Genomic DNA, 11,807 nt, shown 5'->3' with positions numbered 1-11,807 from the left:
TAAAGTCATAGCAGAGTGAAAGACTGACCAATGTGGCTATTTACAAAGAAAAAAATTAACACACACGCATGCATGCAGATACACAAAAAAATACTGGGCTTATTATAACACACACATATCATAAGCTTGGAAATATCAAATTCTTGGCTATAATTTGGTTAGGCATTTTCTACAGGTGTTTCTTTGACCTTTTTGTTTGACAGGCACTTGGGATTAACCACAGATGATTGATAATAAACTGGAAATAAAAGACTCAGACACTGAACAGGAGCCAATAATCTTTCCTAATGAGTGGATTTTCATTTCTGAGGGCCAGAAATCATACTTCGATTTTCCATCCTCCTGCCTATCTTTAGTGCAATCAATTCTTAATTATCTATGTATGCACTGGCCTGCCTCCCACCAGCACTTCCTTTCTTCCTACTTACCCAATTCCCCCTCCCACTTGGGAAAGTCCTTCTGTTGTGTACAGGGTATATTTTTAAAGCCATGTACCGGAACTTCAATGCTGTTGGGAAATTCCTCCTTCAGATGGCTCTATTCGTAAGAGAAGTACAATTCATGCTGGCTTTTTCAGTAATTCGTTACAGCCCTCAGAGAGAGGAATACCTCCTAGGGTAGGTCACACAGAATCTCTGGATTCTGTTATTTCTGTGATCTTTTTCTTTGGGGTCTCAGATATTTTATTTCCCTTCTCTTTCCCATCTTTTCCAGCCTCTGTTTCTTTAGGCATATTGGTTCAAAGTTCTCACTGTCTTTGGAGAAAAATAAAACTGATTCTTTTTCCTACTATCATACATACAGGTAGGCTCCAGATATATTTAAATGCAAAAGACAAAATGATAGGTGCAATAGAAACAAACGTAAGAGGAATATCTTTGTTACAAAATGTAGGAAAAGATCTACTGAGCAAAACATCAAAGAAAAAAAAGTAAATAAAAAATACAATATGATTACTTTGATAATAAGAATATCAGTTCAATAAAAAACATGAATAAGATTATTACTAATTTACACCTATGTTTCTGAGAGCCATACTAAAGAAAAACAAAACAAAGTTGCTTAGTTGAGACTTTCAAGTTTTCTTTCTTTCTTTTAAAGGTTTTTGCCATAGGGCACATGCATTGGCTGGAGAGAGAAAGACAAGAGAAGGAAAGTGAGAAAGCACTCTCCCTCCCCAGGGAGGATGACCATGCTGCAATCCCTTCTCCTTCATTCTCCTGTTGAGATTTTTGGACACACACACACACACACACATATCTGGCATAATTTTCAAGCCATCAGGTTCAGGACTTGAATCATGGTTGACCATGTGGGAATCCAGCACCTTAACTACTACACCATCTTCTGGTCCCTCAAGCTTCTTCCCAAGTGAGTTCCCAAATTGGGCGCATCATTCATGTTTTCAGTTATCTCTATCTTGAATCTTGAAAACAGTAAGTCTATCTTGCACTTGGGAGAGAGATGATGACATGTCTATATTTTCTTTCAATCCTGTCAGTAAACTATTCATTATATTGTTATTATCAACTTCTGTGTAGTATAACTTTCTCACTGCCCACTTATATTCAGGATTCTTTTTTTTTTTTTTTTTGGAGAGGTTTTTGCTATAGGGCGCGTGCGCTCGCCAGACAGACAGAGAGAGACAGAGAGACAGAAAGCGAGAAATCACCCCCCAGCGGGGATGGCCACGCCGCAATCCCTTCTCCTCCAGTCTCCTCTCGGGATCTTGGGCACGTACGCACATGCGCCCAGTGTGAGTTTTAAGCCACCGGGTCCAGGACGCAAACCGCGGTCGATTATGTGGGAGTCCAGCAACATAGCCATTACGCTAACTGCTGGTCCCATATATTCAGGATTCTAAGTCCAACATATGTGAGTGTCCATGAAAAAATGCCTATCTTAAGTGATACTTTTTGCTGCTTTTCCTTTTTCATAATAGCAAATCCTTTAGAAACAAAATAAATGTCAGTAAGGGACTGGTTAAATAATTATGTTATATCCTTATAATACACAAAAAGATATGAAGAAGTTCTAAAAGTGTGAATATAGAATTATATTCTAGACACAATATTAAGTAAAAAAAGTGGAAAATTATGTGAATAATATGGTACAATTTGTGTTAAGGGGTAAAAGAACATGCAAACATTTGCTTGTCTGTATCAAATATTTCTGAAAGAATTTAAGAAACTAATTAAGCTGGTTGTCTTAAAGGACAAGATTCATGGAAAGAGGTTAAAAAAAAGTTTTTCTGTTCTTTTCTGCCTTTTAACTTTATCATGTAAATGTAATAATTGTTATTAATTACTACTTAAAATCAACAAATAAAAATTACAACCTATAGTTTGCAAATATGTACTCCCATTCTGACAGTCATCTTTTCACTCTAGCTATAGTTTCCTTTGCTGTGAATAAGTTTTTAACTTGTAATCCCATTTGTCTATTTCAGGGACTATTATTTGTGATTAAGGGTTCTTATTTAAAAAATCTTTGCCTACTCCAATATCTTCAGAAGTTTCTCCTACATTTTCTACTAGTAGTTTTGTAGTTAGAGGTTTTATATTTAAATCTTTGATTCATTTAGAGCTATATAGTTAATGGTGAGGTACAGGGGTCCAGTTTCATTTTTCTTCAGACGATATCCAGTTCTTCCAACACCATTTCCTAAAAAGACTTTCTTTTCTTCACTGTATTGTCTTATACCCTTTACCAAAGATTAATTGACTGTATGATTTGGAGTTTATTTCTGAATTCTCTATTCTGTTTCATGGCTTTAGTTATCTGTTTTGTGCCAGTATCATGCTGTTTTGATGATCAGTGCTTTGCAATACTATTTAAAGATTGGTAGAGAGATGCCACTCCTAAAAATCTCTCCCAGAACCAAGCACAGGCTTTTGAAATATAAACAATATATATTTTTAAAGATGTTTATTTCTTAGCATTGTATAATAGCTATTTATTTTTGGAGTCTAAGAGTTGTTATGCTTCTTTATTCTAAAACACCCAATAGATTGAAAATAAAGTGAGAGAAGAACTCACTTGATAGTTGTTATTGTTTTCTACCATATCCCATGAAAACATGGGGCCTTGATGGCTGGAAAAGTGAATGAGGGAAATTTCTCAGAACCGATGGAAAAGGGTGGGTAGAATTTCTGGGAGAAGAAACATATCTAAATAAGAAATCATAGGCGAGAACAGTCTCAAGAAGGGGAGAGAGAAGTTCTATGGCAGAGTTTTCTTTAGCATTTATTGAAAGAACACTGTATGCAAGACCTTGGTCCATTCAGTGAAGATCAGATAAACAAGACAATAAGTTCTCTCCCCAATGGAGTCTAAATTCTAATGGGGAAAGATAGACAATAAGCAAGTATGTTAACATTAAGCAATTAATGAGTCAATGAAGAACATTTCAGGCGGCAATGATCGATCTGAAGAAAATAAACAGGATAATATGATAGCTACTGACTATAAAAGAATTTAAGTTGAGCAGTGAGCAATCTCATCTATAATTTCCAGAGATCACTTTGGCTTCTGTGTGGATAACATATCGGACAGGGATAAGAACTAAAGCAGGGTGACCTGTAATGGCAAGAGGCTACTATAGAGGACCTTGTGAGAGATAATGGTGGCTTGGCCCAAGCGGTGGGGATGTGGATGAGAGATGCAGGTAGACAGATGAAACAGGATAAGCAAGCACAGAGACATACATAACAAAAGGTAACAGAATGGGAGCTTAGAGTGGAAAGAACACGCTGAGATCATTCTGGTTGAACCTCTTAAATTCTAAAGAGGAGGAAACCACATTCCAGGAGGGTGAAGTGACTTGCCCAGCATGTCAGGAGTATAAAAGTCTCTGAGACTTTGATATTACATCCTCTACCATTCTGCAGTAGAAAAACTGGAAGAGGAGAAATGATGCAAGGAAGAAAAAGCAGAGTGAGGAAGTAAAGAAGCAGGAGAAATAAGACAGAGAAGGGGCAACAAAGTGTCCAAAAAAAAAAAAAATGAAAGGCTGTCAAGATGGGATGAGATAAGAAGGACACAGTAGGGGAAATAGGGTTGAGAACAAAAGGGGAGAGAAAGCACAGACAAGAGGACTGGTTTGAGTTAATAGACCATTGCTTGAGTCACCACAGCCATCAAGGCACCAGTGGCAGCAGTTGGAGCAGCTGCCAGCACCACCTGGCCACAGGAACAACGGCAAGGGAAGTGCAGATGGGCAGGAAGTTTCTCTGGGTCAGAGCCAGGTTAGCCAAGCAATTGTTCTTGCCTGCTTCTTGGGATTTGTAAGTCTTCTTACGGCAGCCAGGAGACCAGGTCTATTCTTTATCACCACCACCACTGCCACCAGCATCTTGCTACTGTTTCTCTAGATCATATACTAGGGGATTTACATTCACTTCTCTCTTCTATCTTCTTAAGAACACTTGAGAGAGGTATTACCTCCCCCCCCCCCCCTTTTATAGATAAAGAAACTAAGGCTTAATTAACTCATTAATGTCATTTCAGAAACAAGAAGTACCAGAAAGTTTCTGCTATCATTTTGTTTTTGTTTGTTCTTGTTTTCCCCTCTTAAAAAGAAAATATAGAGTCCTGGGGAGACTTTTCAAGAAGTGGGGTGGGGATGACATTGAAGACAGCTGGTATTTTCTATTTTACTGAAGGTAGAGGATTCTTGGCCTAGAAGGTTGAGCTGGGTTGGAGCTTTTGCTCTGTCTGACCAACATGGCCTCCCTCAGTCATACCCTCTCCACAAATGAATGCCCAGTTCCAGTTGCACAGAATACAAGTAAAACTTTCTTTGGGATATTTTTATGCTGTATCATTGTATAAAGTGTACAACTATTGACCTCCTTTTTTTCAAGGCCCTTTTCAAATGTCACCCCTTTTGTGAAGGTTTTATTTCTTTCCAGTCAAAATAAATCACTCCCTTCTTGGTGCCCTCACACTTTTGCATTTGGTCTGAAGCACTTGTTTGCCTCTTCCATCCTAGCATGGGCTTCTTGAGGAAATAAACTATGCTTTATTAATTTCTGGGTCCTTGTAGACACCCAGCAGAGTACCTGGCACAGTGGACAGGGGAAGCAGTCAATAAATGTTAACTGAACTGAACAGCAAAAAATGGAGAGAGTGTTTGTTGGGTCCAGCTATTTCCAATCTTGTTTCCTGAAGTCTGAAATTCATATGAAGGAAGACACCGTCAGCCCCATGAGCATATACATATATTTTTCTATTGGTAAGAGATTAAAGTAAAAAAATATGAATTTATTTTGGGAGAATAATAAAATATTTTATAAAGATGTTGAATTAGAAAATTGACCTTTTGTTATCTCTAAATTGTGATTTTATGCAAAAAAGATGTAAATAAATATGAGTGTTCTTTATGTTTTAACCTAAACAAGATAACTAATTATAGTATTGAAGAATAAGTACAGATGCACAGATATAACTAGTTTTAGAGAAAAATATATATGGACATGATCTTGACATATTTTTATGTGTTACTATGAATAATATTATTCCAAATTCACCTTATTTATGATTTGGTCTTGGTAGTCCCGATTTCATTATTGCCTGAAACTTCAAGCATTATTCTTACTGACATGCAATGAAGATAAAAATGCACTATTCATGTTTTCTTCATTTATTATTGCCTTTTTCTTTATTAAAAATATAGCCAAGGGCAAAATAAAAAAGAACTGGCAGTAAGCACACTGCGATCACCACTCAGACACATGACAATCACCCATAACCATAATACCCATCAGTTATTTGCCTGCAGTAGGAGGTCATTAGGACTCAGCTGGCAGAGGAAGGATACTCTGAGGGCTGTGTGCAATTCCCCCAGCTCAACTGTGCAGGTTCTCCTCTTTTTTCTCCATTTTAAGGTATTGGGAAACAAGTATACAAGGATTATCTCATCAGAGAGACTTGCTTTAATCTTCTCTAATTATATTTGGAAGTATTTTATTTATACACTTCAGAAATTAATGAGTATTAGAGCTTAGCTGTTAGTGTACTGAAGTGGATCTCATATACAGATAGTCATATGTATAAAAAAAAAAAAGTCTTTAGTCTCTTCCTTGCTCACTATGAAATTTATGCTCCCTAAACATCACCCTCCAAAGTGGTGCTACACCTGTGCCCACGAATTTCTCCCATCCTGCAATTTTCCTATGACATCTACCAAGTTTTACTCTCCTGATCTAGTTCCCATTTGTTGATATCTATTATCTGCTCTCAGACCTTTCTGAAAGTCTGCAGCTTTGCAAGATGAATGTGCTGAAAATGCAAATGTTGTTGCTGTCTGATACTGTTCCCAACACTAGCGACTTCAGGTTACCATCATGAGGAAGGTTCCATGAATTGAGATGGGGAGAAACTTGCTTTCTACTTAACTCTCAACTTCTCTCAAAATTTATATTAGTTTTCTATTAATGCTGTAATTACTACTTTGACTTAAACCAAATTCATTATCTTGCTATTCTGGAAGTCAGAAATCTATCAGAGATCCTACTGACCTACAGTCAAGTTTTGGCAAGATTATTGTTTTATACAGAGGCTCCAGGGGAGAGGCTCTTTCCTTTCCTTACCTTTTCCAGCTTCTAGATGCTACCTATGTTCCTTTGCTCATGGCCCCATCCTCCATATTTAAAGTTAACACTGTTGCATTTTTCTAATCTTTCTTTCATAGTCACATAACCCTTTAACTCTGCTTTCCTACCTCCTTCTGTTTGTAAAGGCCTTTTGATTACCTCAAGTCTACCTATACAATCCAAGATAATCTCCCTAATTTAAAGTAACCTGATTCATAATCTAAATTTCATCTACAATCTTAACTTCTCTTTGCCATATAACCTAACATATTTACAGGTTCTATGAACTAGGATAGAGATATCTTGTGGGCTATTCTGCCAACCACTTACTCTGTTGCTTAGACTTCAAAACAGTATTTTTTCATGTCCAAAGTTTTTCATATCATTAGTTAACAAACTAATAGTATAATAAATCATAATAAAGTTAATACATAAAAATAAATTGTATTTATATATACTAGAACACACAATTGTGAAGTAAACTTAGCGTAATACTATTTATAATACCTTCTAAGAACATTAAACCTATAAATGATTAATAACTGGCATGCAAAAAGTCTTCATTAAAAGCTGCAAGACACGGGACCAGCAGTTAGCGTAATGGCTATGTTGCTGGACTCCCACGTAGTCGACCGCAGTTCGTGTCCTGGACCTGGTGGCTTAAAACTCACACCGGGAGCGTGTGCGTGCGTGCCCAAGATCCCGAGAGGAGAACGGAGGAGAAGGGATTGCAGCGTGGCCATCCCCCCTAGGGGGTGATTTCTCGCTTTCTATCTCTCTGTCTCTGTCTTTCTGGCAAACGCACGCGCCCTATAGCAAAAGCTACAAGACAGTGCTTAGAGAAATTAAAGACCTTTGAAAGAATGGAAGAATATACTATGCTCATGGATTAGAAGACTAAATATTACTAAGATTACAATACCCCCCAAGCTTATTTATGAATTTAATGCAATTTTAATAAACTTACAAGCAGGATTTTTATTAAAAATTGACTAAGTTGTATTGAAAATGTTCAAAATTCTCAAAATATAATGCAGTAAACATTTGTGGTCAATATTTATGTAATTTAGTTGAAAAAATTTAATTTATTATGTTCCAATGGTAGAGTAGAAGAGGGAGCAGCAGCATAATGAAGAAAGCTCTATATTCAAATTCTAGATTTATTGCTTATAACCTTCCTACCTTAATGAGAACTTATCAGACTCTTCTAGAGAAAGATAGGGTAGTTATAAAAGATGGGTATATTTTGAAAAGACATTCAATTGGATATAACTCAACATCCTCTTTCCCCAGCCACACCTAATCACTTGGATAGAGAAACACATCCTAAATAAATTATTCAGGTGATACTATACTATTAGATTTGGAAGTAATCTTAGAGGATATTATATTTATCCAAGTCCTAAATAGGGTAAAGTGACCTGCTCAGATCACACAAGTATCAAAGTTACTTGGCCAGAGCCCAGTCATAGTGACCCAAATCTAAATACAAATTTCAGATCATCCACCAACTAGCTTTGCAACTCAGTGCTGCAACTCTTAAATTCTTATCTCTTGCCTGGAAACATAGCAGGAAATAATATCTGTTTTATGAAAATACTTTGAGATTTAGTAATACGGCATATCAAATTGCTTGGCGCATCTACATAAGCAGACTTCAAAAAGTTCGTGGAAATGGAAGTACAAGTTTGTGGAGGGCACTGCATATGGAAGCCATCTTGAACTATCCCCCATCTTGAGCTATTCACCATCTTGGAAACCATTAGGCTTCACTTCCTCACTGAGCAAACTGTTTCTCAGAAATCATGTGACCAACTGTTCTCCCCGAAGGGCTGTTGGGTTACTAGGCAACGGGAGAGATCCACCCATACCAATGATTGGTTCATGCTGTTCTATCTTATTTGCATTTCGGGCAACCAATCGGTGCCCAGCCTGTATATAACTCACCATTTTTCCTCAATAAAAGGAAGAAGAAGACTTGATCAGCACCTCGTATTGTCTCCACTCTGTGTGTGTGTGTGTGCTTGTCCCATCTCTCACTCCCTCCCCCAGGGAACCTGTTCGACTGCCCCCCGGGTCGGGACACAGTTTAATATTTTGGTGCAAAAAAATTGAAATCCACATGTAGTTTTATTCATAATATTCATTTCCATAAACTTTTTAAAGACCACCCATCTTGTACTCCAACATGTGCATTACTTAAAGCTTTTCTTGCAAGTAACAGAATTCTATTCAGGTTAACCTAAGTACAAGTGAAGGGAAGTCTGTTATTAAAGGGATAGAGGATATCACAAGGACCCCAAAGTCAATAACTCAGCCACGCTTCAGGAAAACATCTGAACCAGAAACCATTCAAACAGGAGAGTTTTCCTTTCCATCTCTTTTCCCTGCTTGTTTCTCTCTCTGTCTCTCTCTCTCTCTGTCACTCTTTTCTCTGCCTCTCCATGTATGTGGCAATGGAAACTGGGATTTGCACAATTCCCAAAAGATTTCTTGAATTTACCAGCCCGCATTCAATCACAACATTTTAGTCCCAATTCCAAATTCCTGGGATAGAGAATTTGGTTGTTCAATAACAGGAAGAGGTCAGTGAAATCACATAATATATAATGACTTCCAGGGATCTACCACTCAAACTGAGCATTGATGGGGAGGGTCATTTTAAGTTCAGCAGAAACCCCTAAAAATTGACTACATGTTGGCTAATTCTCTGTAGCTTTCTGAGCGGAATCTTTGTCTATACTTAAAAAGCTTCCCGCTTAACCTATGGCTTAGAAAATAAACACAATGGCAGTCCCCCGTGTCTCTGGGTTATATACAGAGGATTTAAATTTCTTTTCAGTTCCAAAACTCCCTGCTGATTTTTATATGCCCAGAGTCATGGCCACAGAACAAATGTTCTCAAGTCTCTGTCCTTGCCTTAGTCATGAGGAGGGTGAGATCAAACATTTTTGCCCTTAACACCTGAGTATTTGGAAAAACTATTCTTAAGAAAATCGTTTCATTTTAAATAGGCTTGGCTCCAAAATAGAGGCCCCTTTTATGGTGTTGCTATGGAATTTTGCCATGAGCTATACTACATCAGGGAAAATATTGGCTTAGTGTTGTTCTGCCATTCAACAGTTATCCTCAGAGTTCAGTTATTAGAAACTCTACAACTTGGGACCAGCAGTTAGCGTAATGGCTATGTCGCTGGACTCCTATGTAGTCGATCGCGGTTCGAGTCCTGGACCCAGTGACTTAAACTCACGCTGCGCGTGCATGCGTGACTAAGATCCCGAGAAGAGAATAGAGGGGAAGGGATTGCAGCGTGGCCATCCCCCCTGGGGGGGGTGATTTCTCGCTTTCTGTCTCTCCGTCTCTCTCTGTCTGTCTGGCGAGTGCATGCACCCTATAGCAAAAACCTCTCCAAAAAAAAAAAAAACTTTTCAACTTGGTAACCTGGTTTTCTGCTTATATATATGCTTGGCTTTCTAATGGGTGAATTATATATGAGCTAATTATAGAAAAGTTGCAGGATTTAGCATGGTTACTTATTTTTAAGTTTTTTTTTTTTTTTTGGAGAGGTTTTTGCTATAGGGTGCATGCACTCGCCAGACAGACAGAGAGAGACGGAGAGACAGAAAGCGAGAAATCACCCCCCAGGGGGGATGGTCACGCCGCAATCCCTTCTCCTCAATTCTCCTCTTAGGATCTTGGCCACATACGCACACGCGCCCAGCGTGAGTTTTAAGCCACCGGGTCCGGGACGCGAACCACAGTCGACTACGTGGGAGTCCAGCGACATAGCCATTACGCTAACTGGTTCCCTTATTTTTAAGTTTTTGTGATAGGGTACTTGTGCTCACCAGAGAGAGACAGAGACAGAGGTAAAGTAAGAAATCATCCCCCCAACGGGGTGGGAGGGGCACACCACAATCCCTTCTCTTCCATTCTCCTCTCAGGATTTGGGGCACACATGCACACATGCCTTGCATGATTTTCAAGCCACTGTTGGCCATGAGGGAATTTGTGCCCTAATCACCACACCACCTGCTGGCCCAGCATGGACCTTTTTTAACAAACCAGTTGTCTCTCAAAGTTTTAGATTATATTATGTTTCTCCTTAATTAAAACCACTGATTTTAGTAAAAAATTAAATGCATAAAATTCTTTTCTCATGACTGGAAGAGGATGCTATGCAAATACCGAAGTCATGTGTTACTGTAAGTGCTGCCTCAGTTCATCATCAGTTTTTTAAAAAAGTAATAACAAACTTAACCCAAGTATCCTTTACTCCAAATGATAGCAATACTGCTTTGGAGTTTTGCTAATGTTAAGCAGAAAATAACTGCTGAGCAGTTTCAAACTCAGTTCTCAATGGAATCATTCTTTCCTATAGACTTTTTGCATGTTTGGAAACGTCTGAATTGATTAATGTTGAAAATGATATATTTCCAAGGTACAGCTCTTCCCCCATTTGTGAGTATTGACACTACTCTTAAGATTTGACTTGGAAACCAGCAGTTAGTGTAATGGCTATGTCACTGGATTCCCACGTAGTTGACTGCGGTTCGCGTCCTGGACCCGGTGGCTTAAAACTCACGCCGGGCGCGTGTGCGTGCGTGCCCAAGATCCCGAGAGGAGAATGGAGGAGAAGGGATTGCAGCATGACCATCCCCTCTGGGGGATGATTTCTCGCTTTCTGTCTCTCTGTCTCTCTCTGTCTGTCTGGCGAGCGCATGCGCCCTATAGCAAAAACCTCTCAAAAAAAAAAAAAAAAAAAGATTTGACTTGAAACCCAGAGTTTTGGTGTGGATGAGTGGGGGGGAAAAAAAAAAAGTTAAAAGCTGAATGTGAGGAACAGCTAAATTGAGCAAGTGGACCATATACCTATTGCCCCTGCCATGCACAGTGAAAAGTCCAGTTTTGAGCTTATGTGTATCTCTCATTCTCCCAAAGATCAAACCACCACAATCAATGAGTGAATTGCTTCCTTAGAGGCTTCCTTTGTTTTTAGCTTCTCCTGTGAGGGCATCTAGAGTCCTATCCCAGAGGGAAGGGACTTCAAGCAAATCCACACCAAGATATGAGTTAAGAATGACAGCTAAGCACAGAGCCCGTGTGCTCAACACTCCACTGAGAAACAAACAGTTAAAACATTTGTAAAGCATAATGTGATGGTAAACATCAACTTTTAAAATCACAAACATTTATATCTAGGAATTTGAC

The sequence above is a fragment of the Tupaia chinensis genome, unplaced genomic scaffold (assembly GCF_000334495.1).
Source record: "Tupaia chinensis unplaced genomic scaffold, TupChi_1.0 Scaffold000132_1, whole genome shotgun sequence".
Classification (NCBI taxonomy): Eukaryota; Metazoa; Chordata; class Mammalia; order Scandentia; family Tupaiidae; genus Tupaia; species Tupaia belangeri.
This window is presented reverse-complemented; position numbering follows the sequence as displayed.